Source organism: Triturus cristatus, chromosome 3_2 (genome assembly GCF_964204655.1).
Source record: "Triturus cristatus chromosome 3_2, aTriCri1.1, whole genome shotgun sequence".
Lineage (NCBI taxonomy): Eukaryota > Metazoa > Chordata > Amphibia > Caudata > Salamandridae > Triturus > Triturus cristatus.
In genome coordinates, this window is record NC_140584.1 from 874,874,655 (window position 1) to 874,891,539 (window position 16,885).

At 47.0% G+C, this 16,885-nt stretch overlaps 1 protein-coding gene across 2 annotated transcripts in view; it reads left to right on the forward strand.

Moving 5' to 3' along the window:
- CPD (carboxypeptidase D) overlaps positions 1 to 16,885 on the forward strand; it is a 752,391-nt gene that overhangs the window by 101,440 nt on the left and 634,066 nt on the right. The gene's annotated exons all lie outside the window — the stretch shown is intronic.

Here is a 16,885-nt window from a genome sequence, read left to right on the forward strand (position 1 = left end):
TGCATTTGGACCAAGTTATACTAAATCTGTGGTCTTTTAAGCGGTGCCATTTGCATAGCTACTGTCCATTAAATAATTTTGCGAGCCAACAGCATATGTACGAATAGGTCAGTTCCGAATATAAGGAATCAAAGTGGTTTTTAATCCGACCTACCTCATTAATATTCATTATATAGATCAGAAATTGTGACCATCACAGGAATGGTGATGTTGGTTTCTGCAGACCACCTTGCCTATGACTTTAAATACATTTTTTTAAATTTTTTTTTACAGCAGCCCTTTTCATTTTAATGAAATGGGGCAGAGTCTTTTTAAAAAAAAAAAATGTATTAGAGAGCATGCCTACTCACAAACGACCTTTTTTTTTTTTTTTTTTTTAAGTGATTTTTTTGCTATAAAAGAGGGAGGAAGTTTGGCGTGGCCAAGATGGCAGCGGAGTAGCTGCATTTTTCCTGAGCTCCACTTGCCGAGGCCGGGTCACTAGCATCATACTGCTTTTACGGGTCCGTGACTAGCCCGAAACTGCGCTTATGTCCATCGGGCATACACACAGCAGCTGAGGTGCCCCGAGAGGAGCGACGGACCTGTCAGCAGTGGAGAGGTGGCCGCTGGCATTCCAGGTGCAGCGTCGTGGTTCGCAGAGGGGCCTACCCAGCCCGAAACTGCCCTAGTTTCTGCTGGGCACATACTAAGTTGCTGAGGGCCCCGGGGAGATATGGCGGACCGGTGTATGGGGTTGTGGAGTGACCATCGGTGATGTGCGATGCTAACCGAGTCCCTGGCCTCGGATGCGGAGCTGCTGCTGGGCCAACCCCTGTGCTCTGGGGAGATTCCTGAAGACCTGGCGGGGATAAGCCTTGCCGATGCCTATACGCCCTGCGGCCTAGACACACTGGAGAAGTCTGGGGGGGTCCCCAGCTGAGTCTGACCCTGCCCCGAAGCTGACTTCCTCCCTCCCTGTTGCTTAGGATAAGAGGTGAGGAGAGTGCGGGAGTCAGATGCTGGGGGCCGAAAAAAGTGTAGGCGGTAGCTGGAGCTACCAAGAGTGCCTCCTGAACGAAGGGCACACTAACCGGGGCCAGTCTAGCAGAAGCGACCTTAACACGCGGTGGCCAATGCGGGTGGGATCGCGCGTTGCTGGGCCCAGCTAAGAATCAGACGGAGCCCTAGGAGTAGCGGCCCTGCCTCCCCCTGTGGCCGGTGAGCAGTGGGCCCCGGGAGCAAATCCCATTATTGGTGTCTACTGGAGCGCTGGGGCACAATGAAGCTGTGGAGTTAGGAGGAAGAAAGGTCCAGATCTGCCCAGGCCGGAGTTTCAGGAGTGGGCCTCGCCCCCTTGACATCAATGCCCTGCCATAGAACATGGCGACCGGGAGGCCCGACACTGCAAGCCAGGGCCTTAAGACCTTCTTGTGAACTTGAGGCAGCGCAATAAGACACGTGTCAGGCCTATTGCAGCATCACCCCCCACTGACTGGGCCCTGCCGTTGGCCTCGAGGCTGGAGGGACCCCGTGCTTTCTGGACATTCCTGGACCATGGCTGGCAGAGCCATAGGGCTTTGGCCCGAGCCCTGCAGTATTGGATTTGCACACAGCAGTAAGCTGGAGACCGGGCATGGACGGAGCGGCCCAATCTCCTCACTTGGACGGGGACCCCTGAATAGACCGGATATTTAGCCCAACTCTAATCTGGAAGCCGGGCTGATGGTGAGCGTCTGTCCAGGCCCTGTAGAGATGTCTATGCATCGAACAAAGAAAGATCCCACAATTAAGGACCTCCTGCAGAAACCAGGCTCTAAAAAGGGGGATCAGTCGATGGCCCAACATCAGGAGAAGGAGGTAGACTCTCCAGGTGATCGGCAAGAGGAACCTATCACTTGGGGATTCCTAGAGCAGCTATTCAGCTCCTTGAGAGAGGACTTTGCGAGCTTGAGACAGGACGTTGCCTCAGACATCAAACAGATTAGAGCGGAGGTGCAGGAAATCGGCGACCGGGTTGACTCTCTGTAAAGGAATGGCGACCGGACGGAAGAGGAGATCACTTAGCAGACCCGAGTGTTTCTGGAGCTCAGGGATCAAAATGAGGAGCTATACCTCCACCTCGAAGACCTGAAGAATCGCCCTCGGAGGTCCAATATGTGCATCAAAGACGTACCTCTCCTGGTCAATGGGGGGAAATTGGAAGAATAGGTAACCTGCTTTTTCCACCATGTGGCTCCTGCGCTTGGCGACAAGGACATCATTCTAGACCGCACTCACCACGCGGAGGAAGGGGTTTCCAATGGATGGTCCGCAGGCGACAATGCTACACATGAGCTGAAAAAACTCGGTCGAAAGAGGGGAACCAGGCATGAGAAACACACCAAACCCACAGCTACGGAGAGCCAGAAGGAGCGCGAGGCGCTAATCAGCCAAATTCAGTCGAGATGAAACCGGGGACAACTTGAGCGTCTGTTTGTTTGTCCTGAGACTTGTTTATACTGCTGTGTCATAGAAATGCTGTGTTAAACCCAGAGATGAAGAGACCCAGCCTTGGCTGAGGGAGCCCATGTCCAGCGACGTGATGACCGCCTTACGGACACATGGACCCTTGCACTACGGTGCCATTGATGCCAGGTTTTTGGCACTCACTCAATGTTTACTTACAAGCTTGTTTTCTCTATCTTTTCATTTCTCTACTTCTCTTTCCATTGCTAGAGGGGCTTCTTACCTATACCTCAGTCACGGAGGGGCAGGGGTGATGGGGGTATGGTCTGGGGCCACACCAATTCAAGGGGGAATCATGGTTCGCACACTGGGGGTGGTTAACCACCGATCCGGGGGCCGCTCATCTTTTTGTGGTGTCCTAAGCCTGCATTCGGGGCACTAAAACCTACGTGATACAATGGGTGGGACATGGGGAGACCCTCGGCTCGAGGCTCAACGATCTTGGAATGGTGGAGTCTGGTTGGTGATGGGATGGGTCACTTCTGCCTAGGAGTCAAGGTACCACAGAGGGTCATGGGTGGCTTTGGAAGAGTAGGGTCAGGCCCCTACTTTGGCGCAACCTCTGACATGGATCCCTGCATGCTGCCAAGGAGACTAATATGTCTACGATTAAGATAACGAGCTTTACTGTCCGGGGACTCAATACCCACGTGCCTTACTTGCATTGCGTAAAGAGGAAGGGTACGACATTTGTGTATTGAAAGAGACCCATATAATGCGCGCAGACTGGAGGCATCTCCATTCCAAATGGTTTGACATACTATATTTTTCCTCAACCCATGGTAAGAAGGCAGGGGTGGCCATACTAGTAGCTTCCCACTTCCCTGGTACTGTTAGGGAGGTACTCGCAGAAACTCCAGGCAGGATGTTAGCACTGCGAATACTGGTGGGCTCCCACACATACACTAAAGCCTCCATCTACAGCCCGACCGATCAGCAGGAAGCTTTCTTTCGGGACACATTAAACGTAGTCGGGGACTCGCCAGATGAGGACTTGGTACTGGGGGGAGAGGGGGATTTTAACATTGTGCCGTACTCACAGCTGGACAGATCCGTGTCACGGTGGGACATTCGGGATCTCTCTCGGAGTCTATGCTCCAGAGCCTGGGGGGGAGATGGGGCTGACGGATGCCTAGCAACATGGCAACCCTACAGCCCAAGAATATACCTTTTTCTCGGCGTCACACCAAACCTATGCGAGGATTGACTTATTTTGGGTCTCCCAACGAGCATTGGGCTACATCCAGGATGTGGCGATGGGGACAGCGGCCCTGTCAGATCACTCTCCGATCAGTCTGATCCTATGCCTTCTGAGGGGGTCCACCCAGACAACGCTCGTGGAGGCTCAGTCATAAATTACTCACATACAACTCTAACATTGCTGACATATAGGGCCGCGATCCAAGAATATATAGCAACTAACAAAGGCGGGTTGGTCCTGCTTCCCCACGTCTCTGATGCCCTTAAGGCTGTAATTAGGGGTGGGATCTGGTCTTGCAGGGCTCAATAAGGAAAGGAGACATAAGAGAGCTACTAGAGGCGCAGGTCCGAGAGTTGGAAGGGGTTCACCGCCGCACGGGAGAAATTCAGGCACGAAGGCAACCTTAATACTGCGCAATTAAAGGCACTGGATTACGATCGGGCGGAGTACGCACTCCTACGTACTAAGCAGCAATATTATGAAGGGGGAAACGAGGCTCGGAAGTTACTTTCACACCTCTTGCGATCGCAGACGAACGCACATCGCAATGCCGGCATAAAGAACCCATACCGAGAACTTCCCCAGGGGGACGCAGACATTGCGGCCGACTTTGAGGTGTTTTACACCTCATTATATACGGCGGAACACTTGGATGAGACTGTTGCTTTAGACTATGTCCAACAGGCGCCGGTGACACCCCATCCCCCGACTGATGCTGAGGCAATGGACTCGGACATTTGTCCTGAGGAAGTCCTGCGCGCGCGCTATACAGAAACTCCCGGCAGGCTAAGGTGCCAGGGTAGATGGATTCCCAGTAGATTTTTACAAGGCTTTTGCCCCGGAGCTTATCCCCATCTTGGTCTGTCTTTTTAATGGCTTCAGTGACACAGGCTCTATAACCCCCACAATGACTATTGCAGAGGCCGTTGTGATATTGAAGCCTAGTAAAGACCCTGCGGAGTGCGCCTCAACCCGTCTGATTTCTTCATTGAATGTGGATCAAAAGATATTCAGTAGCATTTTTGGCAGCATGGCTGGCTCGGCACATGCACAGTCGGGATGACCCAGATCAAGCGGGCTTAGTTCCCGAGCGCAGGTGTAGTGAACGAACGAGGCACCTCTGCCACTTAATGGACAAAACCCAACCTAAACAGCAGAAAAGGCGTTTGACCGAGTACACTGGCCATACCTGAGACGAGTCTTGGACCGATTTGGGGTAGGAGTTTGCTTTCAAAGATGGGTGCAGTGCATATATCGGGTGCCGGAAGCGCGTGTTAAAGTGAATGGGATAACCTCTAGGACGGTGCGAATAGGGCGAGGGACTCACCAAGGGTTCTCTCTGTCCTCCTTGCTTTTCGCACTCTATATGGAGCCATTCGCTGAGAGGGTCCTTCAACTCCACACGGTTACAGGGATCCGCATGGGGGACAGGGAGCACAAAATATCCCTTTATGCGGATGAGGTGATGTTGTTCCTCACACAGCCAACGTTGTCACTCCCCCCCCTCAGCTGGAGGAGTTCACAGCATTTAGTGGCGTCTCGGGATTTAAGATTAATCTAAAAAAAAGCGCAAGCTCCTAGCCTTGCCCTCCCATGCGTGATGCAGGAACAGCTCTTTTTCTAGATGATATCTAGCCAAAGAATGGCTAGATATCATCCATAGGGCCAGAGCTGCTTCTTGCAGTATGGCAAGGAAAGAGATGCTTTTAAAGATAGTCCACCATTGGTATTACACCCCGGTTAGACTTGCTAAATGGAAAGCCGCTGCCAGTGATTTATGCTGGCGCAACTGTGGTAAGCCAGGTACGTTAACTCCCATCCTCTGGCAATGCCCGAAAATACAGTGCTTCTGAAGCACAATCATTCAGGAGGTAGATTCCATACATTTACTTATTTATTTGCATGTTTGTACCGCGCTAGAATCTCCGCGCCTTTTAGCACCATCAATATCAGGAACAAATAGGCAGGAATTCCCCTATGCATGGTACCAAGGGGGCGTCTCCTACTTGGGGCTGCAAATTTTCCCCACGACTGAAAGCATGGCCAAGGGCCAACTACTCCACCTTATTGGACGAAACCCATTGTGATCTCCTCAGTTGGAGGAAACATACCATGTCCTGACTGGGTAGGCTGGCGTCCGTTAAAATGACCCTGCTGCCCTGCATCCTTTGTGATGCAGATGCTGCCGTTAAACCCACCACCCCAAGTGCTGGCGCAACTAAAATACCTAATAGGGAACTTTATCTGGGAGGGTAAAAGAGCCCGTATGGCGCAACATCAAACCTTTCTCACGAAGGCGGACGGGGGCCTCCGGGTACCACACCTAGTGAAGTACTTCCAAGCAGCTCAACTGCGATATATGGTTGAATGGCATAAACTGGAATCTGAGAAACATTGGTGTTTTATTGATCGTGGCGTTGCTGGGATGCACATTTGGAAGGTCTGTTGTCTACCCAAACGATATAGATCAGCAGGAGCTTATTTATCACCAGTACTATCGGCGACTATGGCGCCCTGGGACAGAGTGCAGGAAACCAATGGCCATTCGACCCCTGTTTCTCTGCTAACCCCTATCATAGGCAACCCTGACTCCCCATCTCTCCCCCACCCACCCCCTCCCCCAGCGCTGGAAGGGAATGGGTACTTGAAATGGCAAGAAACCGACTGTAAAAGGGTAGTTGACCTATTTGAGCGCGGGATCATGGACTTTTACAAGTTGGTATCTGGTTTTGGACTCCCCCTGGACACTTACTGGCAGTACTTAGCAATTCGACACTGGTGAACTCAACCTCATATGCAACCTCATGCCAGCAGCCCTCTTACAAAATGTGAACTATTGTACAGAACACGCACTTCAGACAATCGCCTGCTCTCTGACATCAACTCCTTACTCAATAAACCTAAACACAGTGGTAAACCCCAGTGCAGCGTAGAGGGGAAGCAGAGTTGGTGTGGGAATTCTCCCCCAAAGAATGGCTAGATATCATCCATAGGGCCAGAGCTGCTTCTTGCAGTATGGCAAGGAAAGAGATGCTTTTAAAGATAGTCCACCATTGGTATTACACCCCGGTTAGACTTGCTAAATGGAAAGCCGCTGCCAGTGATTTATGCTGGCGCAACTGTGGTAAGCCAGGTACGTTAACTCCCATCCTCTGGCAATGCCCGAAAATACAGTGCTTCTGAAGCACAATCATTCAGGAGGTAGATTCCATACATTTACTTATTTATTTGCATGTTTGTACCGCGCTAGAATCTCCGCGCCTTTTAGCACCATCAATATCAGGAACAAATATCGGCCGTGTAGATTATAACATTAGGATGATATCTTAATCTTGGAAGAGGAAGGTTTTCAAATGTTTCCTAAAAAGATGTTCTCCATGCATTCTGATGGCTATGGGGAGTCTATTCCACAGCATGGGGCCTGCCACAGATAGAGCTCTGGACCCTTGTCTTACTTTCCTAGCTCTAGGGACACATAAAGCCCGCTCACCAGATCTAAGGGAGCGTATGGGGACATATGGAATAAACTTATTGGCCAAATAGGCCGGGCCTGTCCCCATCAGGCATTTATGTATGATGCAGCATATTTTAAACTTTACCCTCTGTTTCACTGGTAACCAGTGAAGTTTGATCAGCAACGGTTTGGAGGGTGTTCGAGGGGGTGCGTTTAATACCAGGCGGGCAGCAGTGTTCTGAACCACCTGCAGTCTCGAAATGACTCCTTCGTTGGTAGATAGTAGCAAGCCGTTACAATAGTCTAGTCTACTCCACACTAACGCTTGCACCAAGGTCTTTCGTGTGGCATCAGGGAGTAAAGGAAACACCTTCCGGAGCAGCCCAATAATATGGAGGCATGAGCCCACCACCTGGTTCCCATGTTGTTTTAAGGAAAGCTCCTGGTCCAGTCTGACCCCCAAGTCTTTCATAACCAGTTTAGGCTCACGGACCGGTCCAAGATCTTGAGGCCACCAGTCCGGGGTCCACAAGAGTTTGGCCTCACCAAATAGCATCACCTCAGTTTTAGCGACATTACATTGCAGATAATTGGAGGCCATCCAGTGTGCCACTGCTTTCATTCCCTGAGCAAAGGAGTTCCTCGTCCCTGTAGTGAGTGTTTTAAATGGAAAGAGGAGTTGGGTATCATCTGCATAAGACACCAGGATGAACCCGTAGGATCTCATGATGTTGGCCAAGGGGGCCACATAGATGTTAAAAAGCGTAGGGCTCAAGCAAGAGCCCTGTGGCACCCCTTTAGAGATCCTCCACTCCTCTGACCGAAATGTGCCCAAGGTGACACTTTGGGTGCGATCTGTTAGAAAACTCCTCAGCCAGGCCAGTGCCTTGCCTCCCAGGCCACTGTTAGCTAGCCTGGAAGACATGATATTATGCGACACGGTGTCAAACACCGCAGACAGATCCAGCAACACCAGTATAACGGAATAACCCCTATCCTGGAGCATGTGTAGATCGTCCGCGACGGACAGCAAGGTGGTCTCCGTGCTGTGTCTAGGCCTAAACCCTGACTGGGAGGGATCCAATGTTCCCGCTTTTTCAATAAACGTCGATAGGTGGCAATTTACGAACTTCTCTATTAATTTGGCCAAAAAAGGAAGAAGGGAGATCGGTCTCAAATTAGACAATTCTGTCCAGGGTATGGCATTGTTTTTCCTTAGAGGTCTTACCAGCGCCCGTTTCCAGTCAAGGGGAACTTCCCCTGTACTCAGGGACAGATTGACTAATTGCAGGATTCTTGGGCCCAAGTCGTTAGCTAATGTGGGCATGATGCAAGCAGGGATGATATCCAAAGGACTACCACTCTTTATTTGCATAATTAATGCAGTTACCTCATCTATCGATATAAGAGGAAATTCAGTGAGGCACAGAGTGGAGTGGAAATGAGTTTCAGCAGTCAGTGAAAAGATGTTATCTGTAAATGCGGTTTTGTTAGAACACATTATTTTATCATAGATCCCATCTATCTTCTTTGTGAAGAATAGTGAGATCTCGTCGCAAAGTTCTTGGGATGTTAATTCTACCGTTTCACAGGCTGCTGGTTTAGTGAATGTTTGTAGGATTTGATATAATATTTTTGAATTTTTACCAGCTAAAGATAATTGGGTAGCAATGTGATTTTTACGTGCAGTCCGAATAGCCTTATGATATATCTTAAGAGCTGTCCTGTGATGTTCCTTATCTTTAGTCCCCCGTGATGATCTCCATATATTTTCTAGTTTCCTAGACTTTGACTTAAGAGATCTTAACTCATCAGAGAACCAAACCTCTTGCTTATTTGCTACACGAGGTTTAAACACTCTTAATGGGATGGTAGCATCTATAGCCTTGGCGGCCGCTTCCTCAAACGTTTTTAATTCGATTGTGGTGTCATCTATTGGGCTATTAGTTATGGGTTCCTTGTATTTGTCCCTAAAATTCTCCGAGGTGAGTTTATGCCAAGGTCTCCTTGTGCTGGCTAGCGCAGTCTGTCTTGCCCTGGGCTTATGATTAGCAAAGGTATAGAATTTAAGAATGAAGTGGTCCGTCCAGTCCACTTGAGTAGGGGGCATACATTTAATCAGGGGCGAACTGGACATGACTAAATCCAGAGTATGGCCAGCTTGATGGGTAGGGCCGTTATTGTACTTTTTTAGTCCCAATAGATCTAAATCAGCAAGCAAGGTACTAGCGTCCAGACAATTTCTCAGCTCACTGTGGACATTAAAGTCCCCTACAAGGAGAAAATCAGATTTCTCTTGTACGTGAGGGGCTAAGGCCTCAAGAAGAAGAACGGAAAAATTCTCACATGGGCCAGGGGGGCGGTACACCACAGCTCCCTTCCTGTGTTCCTTAGATGTTGAGTTGACTTTAAAAATCAGTAGTTCTATCTGGGGTGTACAAAGTTCTTCAATAATTGTAACGTTCATTTCTTGTTTAAATACATTAGCAACCCCCCCCCCCCCCCGCCCCCCCTGTCTTATTTGGGCGGTCCAATCTGGTTATTTTGTATCCTATCGGTATGCCCAGGGTTATGGCCGGAACTGAGTGAGGTTTGAGCCATGTTTCGGTTAGGAAGCATAGGTCTGGTTCTTCCGATGATATAAGGTCCCATACCTCAGTAGAGTGTTTGGCTAAAGAGCGAATGTTACAAAGCAAATGCTTCCTTCCCAATGATAAATTCGTCATAGGAATATCTGTCAATGTAATATGTTGTGCTTGTCCCGTCAGTACCGGGGGGCACTGCCAATATTGTCCAGGCTCAGTGGAGTTATTAAATTGCGCATAACATCTACGACAGGCAAACGGACCCTCCAAATTAGATCCCACCTCATGTGTACACACCCTAGGTACACATGAGCCTATCTCTATTAATACCTGGGAGGTATAGGTTATCCTGTTCCTGGATGGTGTCTCTTCACTAGATGGATATTCCTCCATAGCCCCCTGCCCCTAGCCCCGACCAGTCGCAGACGGGCTAGTCTTCGGCTCGTCTTAGGCGCAGGAGTAGGCGCCACACTGCACGCAAACGCTGCGCGCTAGAGCCTCCGAGTGGCTAAATAGCCGTCAAGTGTGGAGAAGCTAGAGCGCTAACCGCTCGCCTTCCTGTGTGGGCCTGTCACTGCCCCGCCCCCGTGATTGGCTACTGGGTCGGACCGGGCGTGTAGGCACCGTTCGAACTCTAGAGCGGTTCAAGAGCACCTAACCCCTCGGTGAGTGCAAGAATGCAATTTTATACAGCGTGACACTAAATATGACTACATGTGGTCCCTACAGCGAACTGAGAATGCAAAGGTAACACAATATATTTAAAACGTTTCCTCTGACAAAGTTCAATTAAAAATGCACACAGCAATGATTTTAAACCCTCATAAATGATGACGCCAAGCAGGATCGGGAGAAGCTGCCACCATCGTCTCTACCGCCTACATCATACCGAAATACCCAGATTGCCCAGTTACACCCTGCTGGCATTGAGGAAGAGCTATCACTTTAACTCTGGGAGCCACCAAATGGGTGTTACTGTCTAGGTGGGGAACGGACGAGGTCCCGACTAAATTAGATTGGTTGTATCAGGTATGGGAGATAGTGGGCAAGGAAAAGATTGCGGCTGGCTTGTCTTGCACTCTCCCCAGGTTCAATAAAACATGAGGCACCACTATTGACTTCCTCTCCTCTGAATCTGTGGAACTTACCTGCCCAAGATACCTGCGAGTCCTCTGCCTCTCTACCCCTCAGACCCAGACTGGTTACCAACCCCAGCTAAAGTCATAACCCCTTCTGTGTCCCCAAGGAAGACAGGGACTTTCCAGCGGCCCACTCTAGCTGCCATTTTCTCTATTTCCTATTTTCCTCCTTCATTTCTTTTTTCTTTCCTCTCGTTACCTATGTTGAACGATTTTCAAGTAACAATCGCCACTGGCCAAAGGATGTAGGTGGCGATGATGTTCAGCCTTGCATCTAAAAATTACCAACTTCCAAGTGGGGGTGGTAACCCATTAAACAGTGTTTTGCGACTGGATTAAGTTTTCAAAACATTGATAGATCACACCTCTTCCAAATATCTATTCAGTATCCATTTCTAAATACATGTAACATTCAGAAAAAGATTTCAGAATTGCTGTATTTGTTTAGTACATAAGAAAAAGGAGTTTAGAATTAGCAAATCCACTGATTTATCATTTCAGAGGGTTTGCAAATGCTAAAAGTGTGTGTGTCTGTGTGTGTGTTTGTGTGTTTTTTCCTCATTCATTTGTATGAAGTGAGAGCTTTTGGGACTTTGTTGATATTTTATAATGGTTCTAATTTATTACGTGCTTTGCTTCTGCAGATTGTGAGTAAAAATTATCCTCAATTGAATGTAACTCCCTAGAGGTAGAAATATCCTTGTTCAAATTCATGAGGAATCTTAGACTGAAACACTTTTTTTCAAACATAGTACCTTCTCAGGATCCAATTGAAGGACAAATTGAAGATCCTAATCCAGACTTGCAACGATTCAAACCCAAATCTACCTTTATGCCACCCATGTCTCACAAAACTTTGGACACGTACGAAGCACTCGTCCGCAGTGATCTGTCGAAACTCAACTTCAAGCAACCATTTCCTACTAACCTGAAAAAACACGAAGTTGCCATTATCAATAATCTAGCCAAGGACAACAGGCTTACAATGCAACCAGCAGACAAAGGCGGCGCCTTGGTTATTATGGACCGAGCATTCTACAAATACAAAGTTAATCTTCATCTACAAGATACCACCACCTACATAAAACTTGATGAAGATCCTACATTGTCATTTCAACTAACCTTGACTCAGATTTTAGACCACGCTGAAGAAATGGCTTGGATAACTCACAAAATTCACAGTTTTCTCACAGTTTCTCATCCCAGACGACCCAAACTCTACATGCTGCCAAAGATACATAAAAATTTACAAGACCCACCGTTCAGGCCCATTGTGTCTGGATGTGATTCGATATTTATGCCAGCAGGCCAACTCGTGGATCACTTCCTTCAAAAGTTTGTACAAACATGGAAAAGCTTCATTAAGGACACTACTCACTTCTTATCTCTTCTCAATCAAGTCCACAATTTTTCAGAATCATGGGTTCTTTGTTCGATCGATGTGACATCCCTATACACATCGATTCCACTGTCTGAAGGCTTGGAAGCCAGCGAATGGGCATTACTCCAGTTACCAGAAACTGCCATAGACAAAGTTTTCATCATGGAGCTCCTCACTTTCTGTCTCCAGCACAGTTATTTACAGTGGAACAATGATTTCTACCTACAGATAAGCGGCACGTCTATGGGTTTTTCCGGCGCTCCTGCCTATGCCAACACGTTCATGGCAAAGTTCGAACATGATCAAATTTTTTCTGACAGCATCTGGAGTGACAACCTTGCATTCTTTGCAAGGTTCATTGACGATATTTTTTTGATTTGGAAGAATTCTGAAGCTTTACTGGTTCAACAAATCAGTAAACTTAATCAAAAAAATCCACGGATCCAGTTCACATACAACATCAGCACAGAACAACTGTCTTTTTTGGATGTACTGATATTGAAACAATCCAACTCTCTAGCAACGTCAGTCTATTCTAAACCCACGGACAGAAATAACCTTCTTCTTCACTCCAGTTTTCACCCTCCGTCACTCATTCGCAATCTTCCATACTCTCAGTTGATCAGGATCAAGAGAATCGTTTCTGACAGTCAACTTCTGGATTTATTACTTCAAAAACAAGTTACGAAATTCAAAGAGCGTGGTTATCCTGAAACAGTCCTTGAGACAGCCATATCCAGAACTTCCACAAAAACGCGTACAGAACTCCTCACTCCTTCAGAGAAAAATCCTCAGAATCGCCATGTATTTGATTCCACATTTTCCACGAGTTCACGGCGCATCCGTCAGATCATCAAAAACAGATGGGAAGTTCTCAAACAGGAACCAGATTTCAACGGTCTATTCTCCTCTGAACCAATTTTCGCATTCACTCGCAGTAAAAATATCAAAGACATACTGTCAGCTACACCCACAGTTGAGCCTGAAGAGTTTAAAGGCATGCAGAAATGTTATAATTGCGTCAATTGCCATAACGTTATCACTGGCAATGTCATCCACCACCCACGTTCAGGTAAAGCTATCAAACTCAGATACACTGGCACCTGTGACAGTACTAATGTCATTTACACCATTAAATGTCACTGCGGCTCAATGTATGTTGGCAAAACTTCCCGCAAAGTCAAAGTGAGGATTTCAGAACATAAAAGTTCTATCCGCACTAACAGTCTCAAATCTCCCTTGTTTGCACATTGGTCAGAACACCACCACACCATCGCACAATTAAGATTCACCATACTTGAAATGATGCCTCGCAACACCCAGATTAACACAGAAAGGTTACTCTCACAGAGAGAAGTCTGGTGGACCAAGTACTTACAGACCTTGTCACCCTTCGGACTAAATGACAGATTAGAAATGCAATGCTTTTTATAACATGTACCTATGTCATTTTGTCTTTTTTCCCCGCAGTTTGTACATCCGGCCCAGACTGCGTTATTCAGAACTGTTTCCATTCTGGTTTCATTTTTATGTCACGCGTGTTATCTGTACCCATTGTCCGTAGATTGGACGTCTGTTTCAGACTGAGCAATTCAACACTGTTCTTATTTATTTCAGAAATCATGATTTCTTTCTTTCATTCACTTTCTTCTGCAGCGCACTCTGCATTTTCAGTTATCATTCACCCTGTTTCACATTGGATTGGGATTTTTTCTCTCTACACCTGCTACTGCTTGTATCATTGCTTTCTCCTTATCTTTTCCTTTTGTTATCTTACATTCTAGCACTTTATTACTATTCTCAATTTTTTCGACACTTTCCACCTCTCGTCATTCACCATGCCTTCTTCATATCCACCACCAGCGCTCCACTTCTGGTTTTCCATCCTTACCTCGATGCGCTACATCCACTTTTTTCCTAGCGATTTTTTTGTTCACTTCACTTCAAACTTTATACACATGACTTATTTCCACCTGTGCAGTACATTAGAGTTCAGCTTTCTTGTCGGCCCGCAGCCCACACCGCAGTCCTCTTTCTATCATCACCTGGCTCGTCTGTACGTGCTCACGTAGTTCATCCATTTAACTGCCTGGCTCCGTTTGCTCGCGTCACTTGCCTATTCGGAGGTTCCCAGCCTGTGTAGCTTTCTCGTCCTACACCATACGTCCTAGTGGTAAGTTTTTTGCCCCTCTCTTGCAGCATTCTGTGCAATCCGCAGCATCAGCGTTTCATGCTCCACCCTGCTTGAATCTTCGATTTTCTTCGTTTCACAGTCTGTCAGCGTAGTCTACCATTCACGCCCTCGGTCATTCACTGAGTTCCACTTTGTTTTGCGGCACCCAAGCACGTTACCTTTCAGTAAGTTGTGCTCTGTTTTTTGTTTAGCACCCAGCCCATTATTCAGCTGGCCTTTGTTCTCAGATTTTCTCTCTTTACACAGCGCTTCGACGTACATGTTTCCCACCTGCTGCCATCTCTGTTAACCCCGCATCGAGTAACATCATCTTTTCTGAATCAGTAAGAACTTCTTATTCTTTATGTCTTCTCACTCTGTTTTACTCCACGGGAGACTCGTTCACCATTTTTTCGCCACACTTTCATTCTGGCAACCTCTGGGGTACTTTGCACATATTGTTCAGTTTGATAAACACTTTGGACCTGTTTGTTTCTATCTCAAGCTTGACATCATTTCTAATCTCTTTACGATGTTTCTGGTGAATTGCTTCCGCCTGATCTAGACCAGTTCTCCATTTCCTGTGCCTTGATACGATGCATCTTGTTATTGCTCTAGTACGAGAACTTTCAGTTTATTTGTAATGCATTAGTTTCCAACGTTATCTCCTTTTTTCCCACAGCTTCCCCTGAAGAAGGGATGTGAACCATCCCGAAATGCATTGGGCTTGTTTGCTTTAAGAACTGACGATTAAGTTCACTGCCTTTGTGCAGTCCGTCACTGATTGTATCAATATGGTTTCTTTTCCTTTGCAATTCGCAGATTGATGCTATGTTTAATTGAATTGTTGTTGTGTGTTTGACTTACAAATACAGTCATTCTGCTACAAGCTTTGTGTTTATTGATTATTAGATTGCTGTTTCAAAGAGTTTAAACTCATGTTGATTTTCTCTAAACGGAAAAAACATTTTAATTGTTTCTCACAATAGCAGTGCACTCAGTACACTGGTGTCTGTTCACCAGCAGTTTGCTGTAAAAATTATCCTCACAATAGGGAATACCTTGCTAACGAAAAAATAAAATGAATAGGCTGACTATAAGACACAAACCACAAATTGTTAATCACATCTCTCTAACTAATTATTCTAAACATCTGTAGTTGCCTTGTAGCTTAAATTTTATATATATATAAATGCGTAGGGACAGACACCAGTTGGGGCTGTGTTTGTGGCTCTGCGATTAAAGATTTGTGAAAATCATCCCTGGTGGAGTGGCGTTTCTAAGATCTGGGGCATCTTTGGAAGGATATATATATATATATTACCTACTGGCGGTCGCCAGTAGGTAGTTATAGTTAGGACCCTGTTTCCATAGGAAATCCGCAACATTCTATTTTGAATAACTTTGGCGCCGGTCGACGAATCCTCGCGAATTTCTCAAAATAGGTGGGGCGCTACGCTCCGCTCCTACCCTGAAAGTCTCGGGGGGGATTCGTCAAGCGGGGGCTGAGATAAAAGGGGGGTCCCAAAACGCGTTTTTCCCATGCATTTTTCCATAGGACCTTTAGACAGGGCTACAGCCCGAACGGCTGAACAGAATTACTAGAAATTTGGCAGAGAGGTAGTCCTCAGGTCAAGGAAGTGCCTTTTGTAGGTTTGGTGTAAATCTGTTCAGTAGATTATGAGAAAATAGCCTTTAAATCAATATATATATCTGAGCCAGCTTACGGTACGCTTACCGTAAGCTTACCGTACGCGTACGGTGGCGTGCGCGAGCGCGATTCTGATTGGCTGTTACATCTAAGTAAACATTCGAATCGGTCGAAACCAGGAAGCGGCGGCCGCCATTTTCTCTCTCGCACTCTGAGGGGGGGGCTGTAAACAAAGGCAAAAAACATATAAAGGGGCTGTTTAGACAGCGCCCATGCACATAGCCATGTTAGTTGAGTCCTCAAAGATCCCCCAAGGCCAAAAACTGTAAATTTTTATTTTTCGAAAATTTCGCCGATTACGCTTACCGTACGCGTACGGTGCGCTTACGCTAAAAATTTTAATAAAAAAAAAAAACCACTCTCTGTGCATGGCATATTATTGTCATCACTTACAAATTAAATTTAACAGATTACCTATCACAAGGAAGCGCATAATATGTCCTCCATGTGCGCACGGTGCGTAACGTGGGCACGCGGTGCGCGTAGCGCACTGCGTGCCCACCTTGCGTGTACGGCACTAACTGCGTAAAGTGGGTGAGCGGTGCGCAAAGCGCACCGCGTGCTCACTGTGTGCGCACGGTGCGCGAAGCGCACCGTGCGCGCACGGAACGAACTGCGTTAAGTGGGCGTGCACGCCACGAATGGCGTAAAGTAACTTAGCATTTAAAAAACCTTGCAAATTCACTGAAAAAACCATAGGTTTCAGACATGTTATAGTTAGCGGAAATTTTACTGATAAAAAACCAATGAAATT